This window comes from Bos taurus, chromosome 3 (genome assembly GCF_002263795.3).
Source record: "Bos taurus isolate L1 Dominette 01449 registration number 42190680 breed Hereford chromosome 3, ARS-UCD2.0, whole genome shotgun sequence".
Lineage (NCBI taxonomy): Eukaryota > Metazoa > Chordata > Mammalia > Artiodactyla > Bovidae > Bos > Bos taurus.
The window spans coordinates 32,526,307-32,536,376 of record NC_037330.1 but is presented as its reverse complement, the minus strand read 5'-3'; the positions used below and the strand labels follow the sequence as shown (position 1 = coordinate 32,536,376).

General features: G+C 40.9%; 1 protein-coding gene across 3 annotated transcripts in view; it reads left to right on the top strand.

The window, feature by feature from the left end:
• Positions 1-3,409: 3,409 nt before the first annotated feature.
• CD53 (CD53 molecule) overlaps positions 3,410-10,070 on the top strand; it is a 38,837-nt gene continuing 32,176 nt past the window's right edge. For 2 of the 3 annotated variants that reach the window (XM_015463652.3, XM_015463653.3), the window contains exon 1: positions 3,410-3,508. The gene's annotated coding sequence lies outside the window, so the exon portion shown is untranslated. The remainder of the gene's footprint in view (positions 3,509-10,070) is intronic. The other variant, NM_001034232.2, reaches the window with a different exon arrangement.

Below are 10,070 nucleotides of genomic sequence, written 5' to 3'. Positions count from 1 at the left end.
TACATAATTTTTGTGTGTACAACAATGTATTTCTACTTCTACAGCCCCTATTTTTCCTAGGGCCTAAATCAAGTAGCCACAATATATCACAGACATTATGTTAAAAAGTGTCAAACTTTTTGGCAGTGTAGTATCTGGGACAATGATGCCAGTAGGGGGCTGCTGTAGATGAAAGTTTGCCAATCCAGGCCACAATGGATTAAGTCTCAAAGGAAAGGCATATAACTGTTGGTTATTGTAGCCGTAAAAAAAAAAAAAAAAATACTGTCTACCCTCAGCTTGAGGATTCTATCTGTATTCACCTCATATCTCTATAGTATTTATTTTCTAATAATAAAAACAGACTAACTCATTAAAAAAAAAAAAGCCTAAATGAGAACTCAATGATTTCTCCATGTTTATGTGAGGCTTTGTTCACTCAGGAAGCATTTTGAAAGGCACTACTGCTTGATAACGAAGCATCCATATTTTGTATTCCAACTCCTTGTCTGGCCAACTGTAAGTCTCCTAAATTCCTGGATTCCATTATCACCTATGATGCTTGATCAATATCATGCACTGAGAAAACAAAGGCATGAGTCTGACCTTCTGCTAAATCCCTTCTCTAATTTAGGTTTTTTTTTTTCTTTTTTAAGTTTTTGAGCATTTTTCTGGATTATTTAACAACATGGTCTGCCCTGACATTGTTTTGTTCTCCAATTTTCCCCTTGTTTCTCCAAATGGATAGTAAACATCTAATGGTTGGAAACAACATTAGTTCTCAATGAAATCTTGTAGGTTTGGGTCTGAGTGGGTTTACAATTCCCTGTCCTTTTCTGACTACCAGGGACAGTTGCCTCTGGTGGTGGAACAGTTGGATTAGCCTTTCACAGTAGGATGACAGAGAGGAGTACATTAAAGAAAATGTTTTCTCACTTAAAATGATCATTATTTCTGCTGTGCAGAACTCTAGTCTTGACTAGACTCTATGCTCTAGTCTCCTGATATTCCTAAAGTTCTATCTTTTTTTCTGCTGCATAATCCTTTTTTATGGGGTATTTTTTGGGCTTCCCCCATTGCTCAGTGGTAAGAATCCACCTGCAATGCAGGAGACATGGGTTCAGTCCCTGGGTTGGAAAGATCCCCAGGGGGAGGAAATGACAACCCTTTTCTGTATTCTTGCCTGGGAAATCTCATGGACAGACGAGCCTGGTGGGTTATAGTCCATGGAGTCACAAAAGAGTTGGATACAACTTAGTGACTAAAGAACAAAAACAATAATTTAAAGGACTGAGTGGTTGATAATTTTGACATAGTTCTTAAGGCCCAGGATAGAGCTGCTCTTGCTCCAAGCACCACATCAGCACACTGAAGTTTTTTATAACTTTGTATTCTTGTAAATGCTTTGCTTGAGCAGTCAACACATCAACTGTAGGCACCATAATTATTTCCTTGTTCCTTCTCACTGCAATCAAGTTGACTATGTGGCCATGGTCAATCAGACATTTTCTTTTTTTATCTTCCTTCCTTTTTATTTTCTGTTCTATAAAAACTTCCTGCCTTCTGTCCGACTTTGCAGTTCTCTGAATGGAGACAGTCTACTTTATGAAGTGTTAGATAAAGTTTGTCCTTGTCACCGAAATTGTCTTCCTTAATCATTATTAACAATGACATGTGGTGGTATGTGACAGACAGTAACCTAAAAGGATGCCTTGTTTCTGACTTGGGCAACTGAGAGTTTAGTCAAGCTTTCCATGAGATGGTAATGGGGGTGGTGGGGGTGTAGAGCAGGCTGAGTGGGAGGTTGCTGAGTTTACTAAGCTGATTTTTGGATCTGTACTTGAGGTGCCTATGTGGCACTCAAATGAGAGACCAGGTTGTACATAGGGATGTGCATCTTTGACACAGAGAGATAGTAATGAAAGCCATCAAGAGGTCTTTCCTCAATTACTCCACTACAGTGGCCTGTCAGTATGACAGCAGTCCCAGGTGAGGGGCAGTGATTTCTCAGAGCGATGCCAGCTGAAGAGAGGAAAGTTTGTAACAGCATTTCCTGAAGTATAGTTACACTGAAAAACAGTTTCCTGAGAAATCTCTCTCTCCCTCTTTCTCTCTCCCACATACACACACACTGTTATATGATCAAGCAAATTTGGGGAAATCTACATATTTAGAGAATGTTAAGAGAATATTGGGCTTCCATGGTAGCTCAGCTGGTAAAGAATCTGCCTGCAATGGAGGAGACCCCAGTTTGATTCCTGGGTTGGGGAGATCCCCTGGAGAATGGATAGGCTACCAACTCCAGCATTCTTGGGCTTCCCTGGTGGCTCAGATGGTAAAGAATCCACCTGCAATGCAGGAGACCTGGGCTCAATCCCTGGGTTGGGAAGATCCCCTGAAGGAGGGTATAGCAACGCAGTCCACTGTTCTTTCCTGCAGAATCCCTATGGACAGAGGAGGCTGGTGGGCTCCTTGGGGTCACAAAGAATCAGACACACGGGTCTAAGCACATGTACACACACAGAATATTAAAGACTGATAAGACACAGTCTGCAGTAAAGAATCTTTTCTTCTTTTCTTCTAACTCAGTTTTCCCCATAAGCCAACCCCGCTCAGAAGTTATACTAGAATTTTAAAGTCTTAGGGTGAAGGAAGACAGTAATTATTGGATGTTACTGTTAATAAGCTGAAGTAGAGAGGTTGAGATTTCCTCAGTATCTCACAGTTAACACTAATAAAGCTGGGACTGAAACCCAGATCTTGGGACTCTGAATCTGGGGCTCTCTCTACTAATCAAATCAATTCTACTAGTGCCCTTGGACTGTGCCTTGGAGTCTGCCCCTGACAATACACTTCCGTAAGGGCAGTCTAGCTTCTGAGACATGGAAGTCTGAAAGTAGTGACTCAATCAAACTGGAGACTACAAAGCTTCCAGAAGGTGGCCAGAGGAAGAATGAGGAGAAGGTGAAGTGGCTTAGGAGACATTCCTAATTTTCATTCCTAGAAACTTCTCAAAATATTGATTCTTGGGTTCCATTCCTGTCTATCTACCTAACTGGGACTGAATCAGTATGGTGGGGTCAGGTATATTTATTCTTGATCAGATCCACAGGTAATTCTGAGATGTCATTTTGATTAAGAAACGTTGTCCTTTTCTAGGCAAAAATCAATGTCAGATCACTCCACAACCCACCAATTCTCACAGATTCCTGCCTGAATCAACTTGGTCTTCGAGTTTTCCTGTTTTTCATGGAAACTGGTGTAGATATTTGGGTGAGTTGTGAGATAGGTGTCTGAAAAGCCACAGGGGAAGGATTGCATTTCTGTGGTTAAAGAGGGTGGGCCCAGCCTCACTTCCTCCCTCTCCTCATCTGGGCTTCCTGTCGTCAGAGTGTGATCACATTTATTCCCCCTTCACTTCTCCTTTTACACAAATAGCCCTGACATCTGTGTTACCAGTCTTGTTTTGGCGCTTCATTGATAATCACCAATTCTGTCTAAAGGTGAGAGGAAAAGTGCCTGCTTAAAGGTAAGATTGGTGACATTTTAATTTGGCTTGAAAGCAGAGAACTGAACCATATTATGTGGGCTAAGGTATCTTCTTAGGAGTCTCTGTGTATCTCTCTAGTAGACTGTAAACTTTCCTGAAGCTTTTGCAAATGTTTACTGCAGGTAGTAAAATTATAAGCAAGATTCTAGTGGCCTTCAAAAGGCAATCTGCCCAGAAAGAGTTTCAGTTAACTGGGTTCCAATTATTTGATGGGTCATGGTTTTCATGTGCTTAAATTGCTTCAGAACTTGAACTTCTCTGTCTGGCCATTACCGATGACCAGAGCCATTTATGTGAAATGAAACTGGAAGATTTCCTACTTGATCTGGTTTTTAGAAGATTGGTCTTGTAATTTTAAAGTGAGCAGAGAACCAACAGCTAGAACTATTCTAAAAGGCAACTGGGAGATGCAGATCTTCTTAATTTGAGAAATTTTCAAAAGTAAAGTTAGTGACTCCTCAGAGACACTAAACAGAAGGACTGTGATTAATCTTAACACCCAGCTCAGAGTCAAGGACACAGGACATGTTCAGAACCTGTGTTTCAAGAGGTAAAAGATAGAGGTACTCTTTCTACCCCCTTCTGATGCCTATGTCAGAAGCTTTCTCTATCTCCTTTATACTTTAATGAAACTTTATTATACAAAAAAAAAAGAGGTAAAAGATAGACATTGCTAAGAGCTGCATAGATTAGTTGTTTTAAAAGAGCAGGAAGAGCACTGTGATCCTCAGGATTCCCCCAAGTAAACTTATCCTTAGTATTCAATGGGCTTCCCTGGTGACTCAGACAGTAAAGAATCTACCTGCAGTGTGAGAAACCTGGGTTTGATCCCTTGGTCAGGAAGATCCCCTGGAGAAGGGAATGGCTACCCACTCCAGTGTTCTTGCCTGGAGAATTCCATGGACAGAGGAGCCTGGCAGGCTACAGTCCATGGAGTCTCAAAGAGTCGGACATGACTGAGCAACTAACGCTTTCCCTTAGTATTCAAAACAAGAATATTGATAAATATAATATGACATGTACCAAATCTGGATGACTTGGAAAACAAAACAATATTGCAAGGATTTCTAATTTGGGCCCCATAACTAATAACTGCAGTATTATGGACTCAGAAAGTGATAGCCAAGCTTTGGTCCTGGCTTTCTGTAACCACTATAGTCGTTGGGGTTCAGATTACCACAAGGAACTCTAGATGAAAGCTTTCTCCTTCCAAGATCTGCAAGAATCATACAGGGAATGGAAAGGAAATTTCTGTAGAACCACACTCATCCACCTAATAATGAGACACGGGAATGGGGCAAAGGGCTATAGATTCTATAAGCATCTCAGGGGCTATTGACCTTTGAATTTCAAAATAAAGATCAGACTTTGTAATGAATTCATTTAATAATCAGATGTTAAGCACATCCTAGGGCCTGGAAAGTCCCATGGACGAAGGTAGGCTGCGGTCCATGAGGTCACGGAGAGTCAGACACGACTGAGTGACTTCACTTTCACTTTCATGCATTGGAGAAGGAAATGGCAACCCACTCCAGTGTTCTTGCCTGGAGAATCCCAGGGATGGCAGAGCCTAGTAGGCTGCCGTCTGTGGGGTTGCACAGAGTTGGACATGACTGAAGCGACTTAGCAGCAGCAGCAGGGCCAGGTACTATGCCTGGTAAGGGTGGGAGGTGGGGGTGTGGGGGGATAATAGAAGGAATGTATTTGTCCTGCAAACAGTCTTGCCCTTAAGGAACTCCCTTGGGAGATAAGAAATATCAGATATGCTTGCCAGGGAACAGAACTGAACAAAACAGAATCGTAGCTGCTGGCTAAACAAAGTTTTGCTTTCTCAATCTCCACTAGAATCTGCACTGTTTCGAAACTGTGGTTAAATTAGAGCAGAGGCTGAACTGTAGCATGATTTCCTCTGTGGGCCAATTAAGAGTATTTAGCCTTGAAATAAAAGGATTTGACACATTTAAACCAGCAAGGAATTAGTCAAAGCCCAGCCTTTCACCTTTCACATCTACTACTACCGAAGTGACCTCACACTTGGTAATGGACAAGAGGCACACACTGGAAACCTCACTCTGTTGGTCTTTAGCTTCTTACGACTTCAGATTGATTTTTGACTGTCCAGGGGGCTTCAGACTAGCATGTGAAGTCTGTTCACTTTCCTCAATCCTACCTTGCAACAGACCAGGAGCTAGGCATGTGCTAAGCACAGGAGACACAAGGATAACTGATGTGGTATTTGTAGAGTAGCATGAGGACAGTCACAGCAATATACACAGCAATACAATATAATCTTTTCTATAATGGAACAGTCCTGTGCACAAAATGTAGGAGGAGTTTAGGAGTGTGCCCAAGACTCCCTGGGAGAGATGATTGCTCAGGTTCATTTTCAGGGAAGGATGAATTTGGTATGGGGACTAGGGGTAACAGCATTTCAAACAGAATATGCAAACTTAAAGAAATGTGAACACCCAGGCATGTTGGAAATGAGAGTAAGCAAATGAGACTGGAGTATAACAAGCCATGGTTGCAGGACCACAAGAAGTAGGAAATTCTTTCTACTTGGTTCTAGAACTCCAGAACCTAAAATGGAAGGCAAGCTCACTAATTAGGCAAGTTCCAAGCTAGCCACGGACAGAGCTATGCCTGAAATATCCACTTAACAGACTTGATGGAATATGGGTTGAAATGAGAATGAGAGGCAAATTTCTTTCTCCTTGACCTAGGTTTCCCCCTTAGATTTTAGTGAAGGCTGGAGCTTTTCTGCAAGGTTACAGCCATTTTCTTTCAGCTTCTGTTTCCGAAAATGCTGTGTTGATTTACTTACAGTGGTTTCGTTTACTTTCCTGAATTAGTCAGCACACAGTACTTCCTGTGTACCACGTGAGCGTTCAGTGTGAGCAGATCACCCTGGGCCTAGAGGTTGGATACCTGGCTTCAGGAAGGTCCAGGACCCAGCTGCCACATCAGGTGCAGAACACTGAAACAAATGCAGAGATATTAGACAGAATGGGCCTCCAGGGTGGTCTCTGGGGCACAGAATGAAAGGATTGCAACTGGAGGCTGGGTGGTCAGTTTGGGAAAGTTGTCTGGAAGTAGGCTTTCAGAAAGAGGAAGACAATGCATTTACAAAGCGAGTGTGTGGGCACTCAGAGGGGAGGCCATGCATCTCTGTGTTGGAATACAGAGGCAAGTCTTCTCTTCATTTCCTGCTTCACGGTAGAGTTCCCACTGCAGCAGTAGCATCAGTACATCATAGCTATGGCCAAAAGTTGTTTCGCCACAGCGATACATTTCTATAACAATTTAAAATAAATGTGATATATTCTAAGTGTTAGAATGTTGATACTTAAAGGGAACTTAGAGATTATATAAATGTTCAAATAAAATGTCAATTCATAGTGAGAGCCCAGTTTTGCTACCATAACACTCCAATCTGCATATTTTTTAGGTCAGGCAACTTGTTCAAAATCACAAAATTACTTAACTAGTTATATAGAATGTTTCTTGATTCTCTAAGAAATGTTTTTTTCTCCACACTACATCCTTTTCTTTCAGACATATTAAATAGGCATCACTGAACTGTGTTATTTGTTCACATAAAGAAATTTCCAGTGTGTTTTAACATAAGCAGATATGAGAATACAACTTAACTATAAATCCTAAATATCTGAAATCAATAGGCTGCTGCTGCTACTGCTGCTAAGTCGCTTCAGTTGTGTCCGACTCTGTGCGACCCCATAGACGGCAGCCCACCAGGCTCCTCCATCCCTGGGATTCTCCAGGCAAGAACACTGGAGTGGGTTGCCATTTCCTTCTCCAATGCATGAAAGTGAAAAGTGAAACTGAAGTCGCTCAGTCGTGTCCAACTCTTTGCGATCCCATGGACTGCAGCCTACCAGGCTCCTCCGTCCATGGGATTTTCCAGGCAAGAGTACTGGAGTGGGGTGCCATTGCCTTCTCTGAATCAATAGGCTAGCAAGTCAAATATTTAATTTGCCAAACTTTTTTGACATTTTATATTTCAGAACTTGATGGAGAAATAAAGGTGAGAAATGATTTTAATATTGTGTATGTTTTAAAATTTTCTCAGGCAAATTTGATCTCATAGCTTCATATTTATTCTGTATCAGGAACAACCCATGGTTTATTCTTCTGAAATTAACTATTGTAGAATCTCAATATTTATACCATGAGGAGCTTAAATTATAATGATTTCAAGATCAGAATTCCTTAGGTATTTACTTACATTCAATTTTTTTTTCACTTTTTATTTTGACAAAAATTTGTACTTACAGAAAGATTGCAAAAACAATACCCAAAATTTCTGAACCTTCTTCATTCACATTTCTCAAATATTAACATTTTATCACATTTTCTTTATGTTTTCCCAGTTTTCTCATTTGAGAGCTATTGCTGACGTGATATCTTTCCCCCTTAAGTGTTTAGGGTGTATAAAAACAAAATCCTTTTCTTATATATCCACTTTACAATGATCAAAATCAGGATTTTAACACTGATATAATACTATTACCACTCCATAGATTTTATTAGATTCTCCCAATTGCCCCACTAATATTCTTTCTTTCTTTCTTTTTATTTTTTCCTGTTGGAGTTCAATTGTTTTACAATGATGTGTTAGCTTCTGCTGTACAATGAAGTGAATCAGCTATATGTGCACATTTATCCTTTCCCTTTTGGCCCACTAATATTCTATATTGTTGATGTTTGGTTGCTAAGTTGTGTCCAACTGTTTATGAGAGTTGCAGCCTTAAGCTGCAGCACACCAGGCTTCCCTGTCCTTCACTATCTCCCAGAGTTTGCTCAAACTCATGTCCATTGAGCTGGTGTTGCCATCCAACTATTTTATCCTCTGTCGCCCTCTTCTCCTCCTGCCCTCAATCTTTCCCAGCATCAGGGTCTTTTCCAATGAAAATACATCATAGTTATGGCCAAAAGATGTTGGTCAAGGTATCAGAGCTTCAGCTTCAGCATCAGTCCTTCCAGTGAATATTCAGGGTTGATTTCCTTTAAGATTGACTGGTTCAATCTCCTTGCAGTCCAAAGGACTCTCCAGCGTCTTCTCCAGCAATGCAATTTGAAAGCATCAGTTCTTCTGTGCTCAACCTTCTTTATGATCCAACTCTCACATCTGTACATGACTATTAGAAAAATCATAGCTTTGACTATATGGAACTTTGTTGGCAAAGTGGTATCTCTGCTTCTTAATATGCTGTCTAGGTTTGTCACAGCTTTCCTTCCAAGGAGCAAGAGTCTTTTAATTTCATGGCTGCAGTCACCATCCACAGTGATTTTGGAGTCTAAGAAAAAAATCTGTAACTGCTTCCACTTTTTCCCCATCTGTTTGCCATTAAGTGATGGGGCTGGATACCATGATCTTGTTTTTTTGAATGTTGAGTTTTAAGCTAGATTTTTTGCTCTCCTTTCACATTCATAAATAAGCTCTTTAGTTCCTCTTTGATTTCTTCCATAAGGGTAGTGTCATCTGCGTATCTGAGGTTATTGATATTTTTCCCGGCAATCTTGATTCCAGCATGTGCTTCATCCAGCTTGGCATTTCGCATGATTTACTCTGCACATAAGTTAAATAAGTAGGCTGACAATACACAGCCTTGACGTACTCCTTTCCCAATTTGGAACCAGTCTATTGTTCCATGTCCTGTTCTAACTGTTGCTTCTTGAGCTGCTTACAGATTTCTCAGGAGACAGGTCAGGTGGTCTTTAAGAATTTTCCACAGTTGGTTGTGATCCATACAGTCAAAGGCTTTAGCATAGGCAGGGAAGCAGAAGTAGATGCTTTTCTGGAATTCCCTTGCTTTCTCTATGATCCTATAAATGTTAGCAATTTGATCTCTGGTTCCTCTGCCTTTTCTAAATCCAGCTTATACGTCTGGAAATTCTTGGTTCATGTACTGCTGAAGCTTAACTTGAAGAATTTTGAGCATTATCTTGCTAGCACATGAAATGAGTGCAATTGTGCAGTAGTTTGAACATTCTTTGGCATTGCTGTTCTTGGCTATTAGAATCTCTGATCATATATTGCTTTTAAGTGTTGTCTATGTAATTTTCTCCTATCTGGAATGGTTCCTGAGTCTTTCTTTGTTTCATGACATTGATATTCTTGAAGACTGCTGCTGCTAAGTCACTTCAGTCGTGTCCGACTCTGTGTGACCCCATAGACGGCAGCCCACCAGGCTCCCCTGTCCCTGGGATTCTCCAGGCAAGAACACTGGAGTGGGTTGCCATTTCCTTCTCCAATGCAGGAAAGTGAAAAGTCAAAGTGAAGTCGCTCAGTCGTGTCCGACTCTTAGTGACCCCATGGACTGCAGCCTACCAGGTTCCTCTGTCCATGGGATTTTCCATGCAAGAGTAAAGACTACTGGCAAATATTTTCTAGATTGTCTCTCTATTTTGGTTTGTCTGATGTTTCCTCATGACTAGATTCAGGCTATTCCAACTTTTGACAGGAATACTTATAGAAATAGCTTTCATTATTTCACAGAGAGTCTTGCCCACTGTGGAC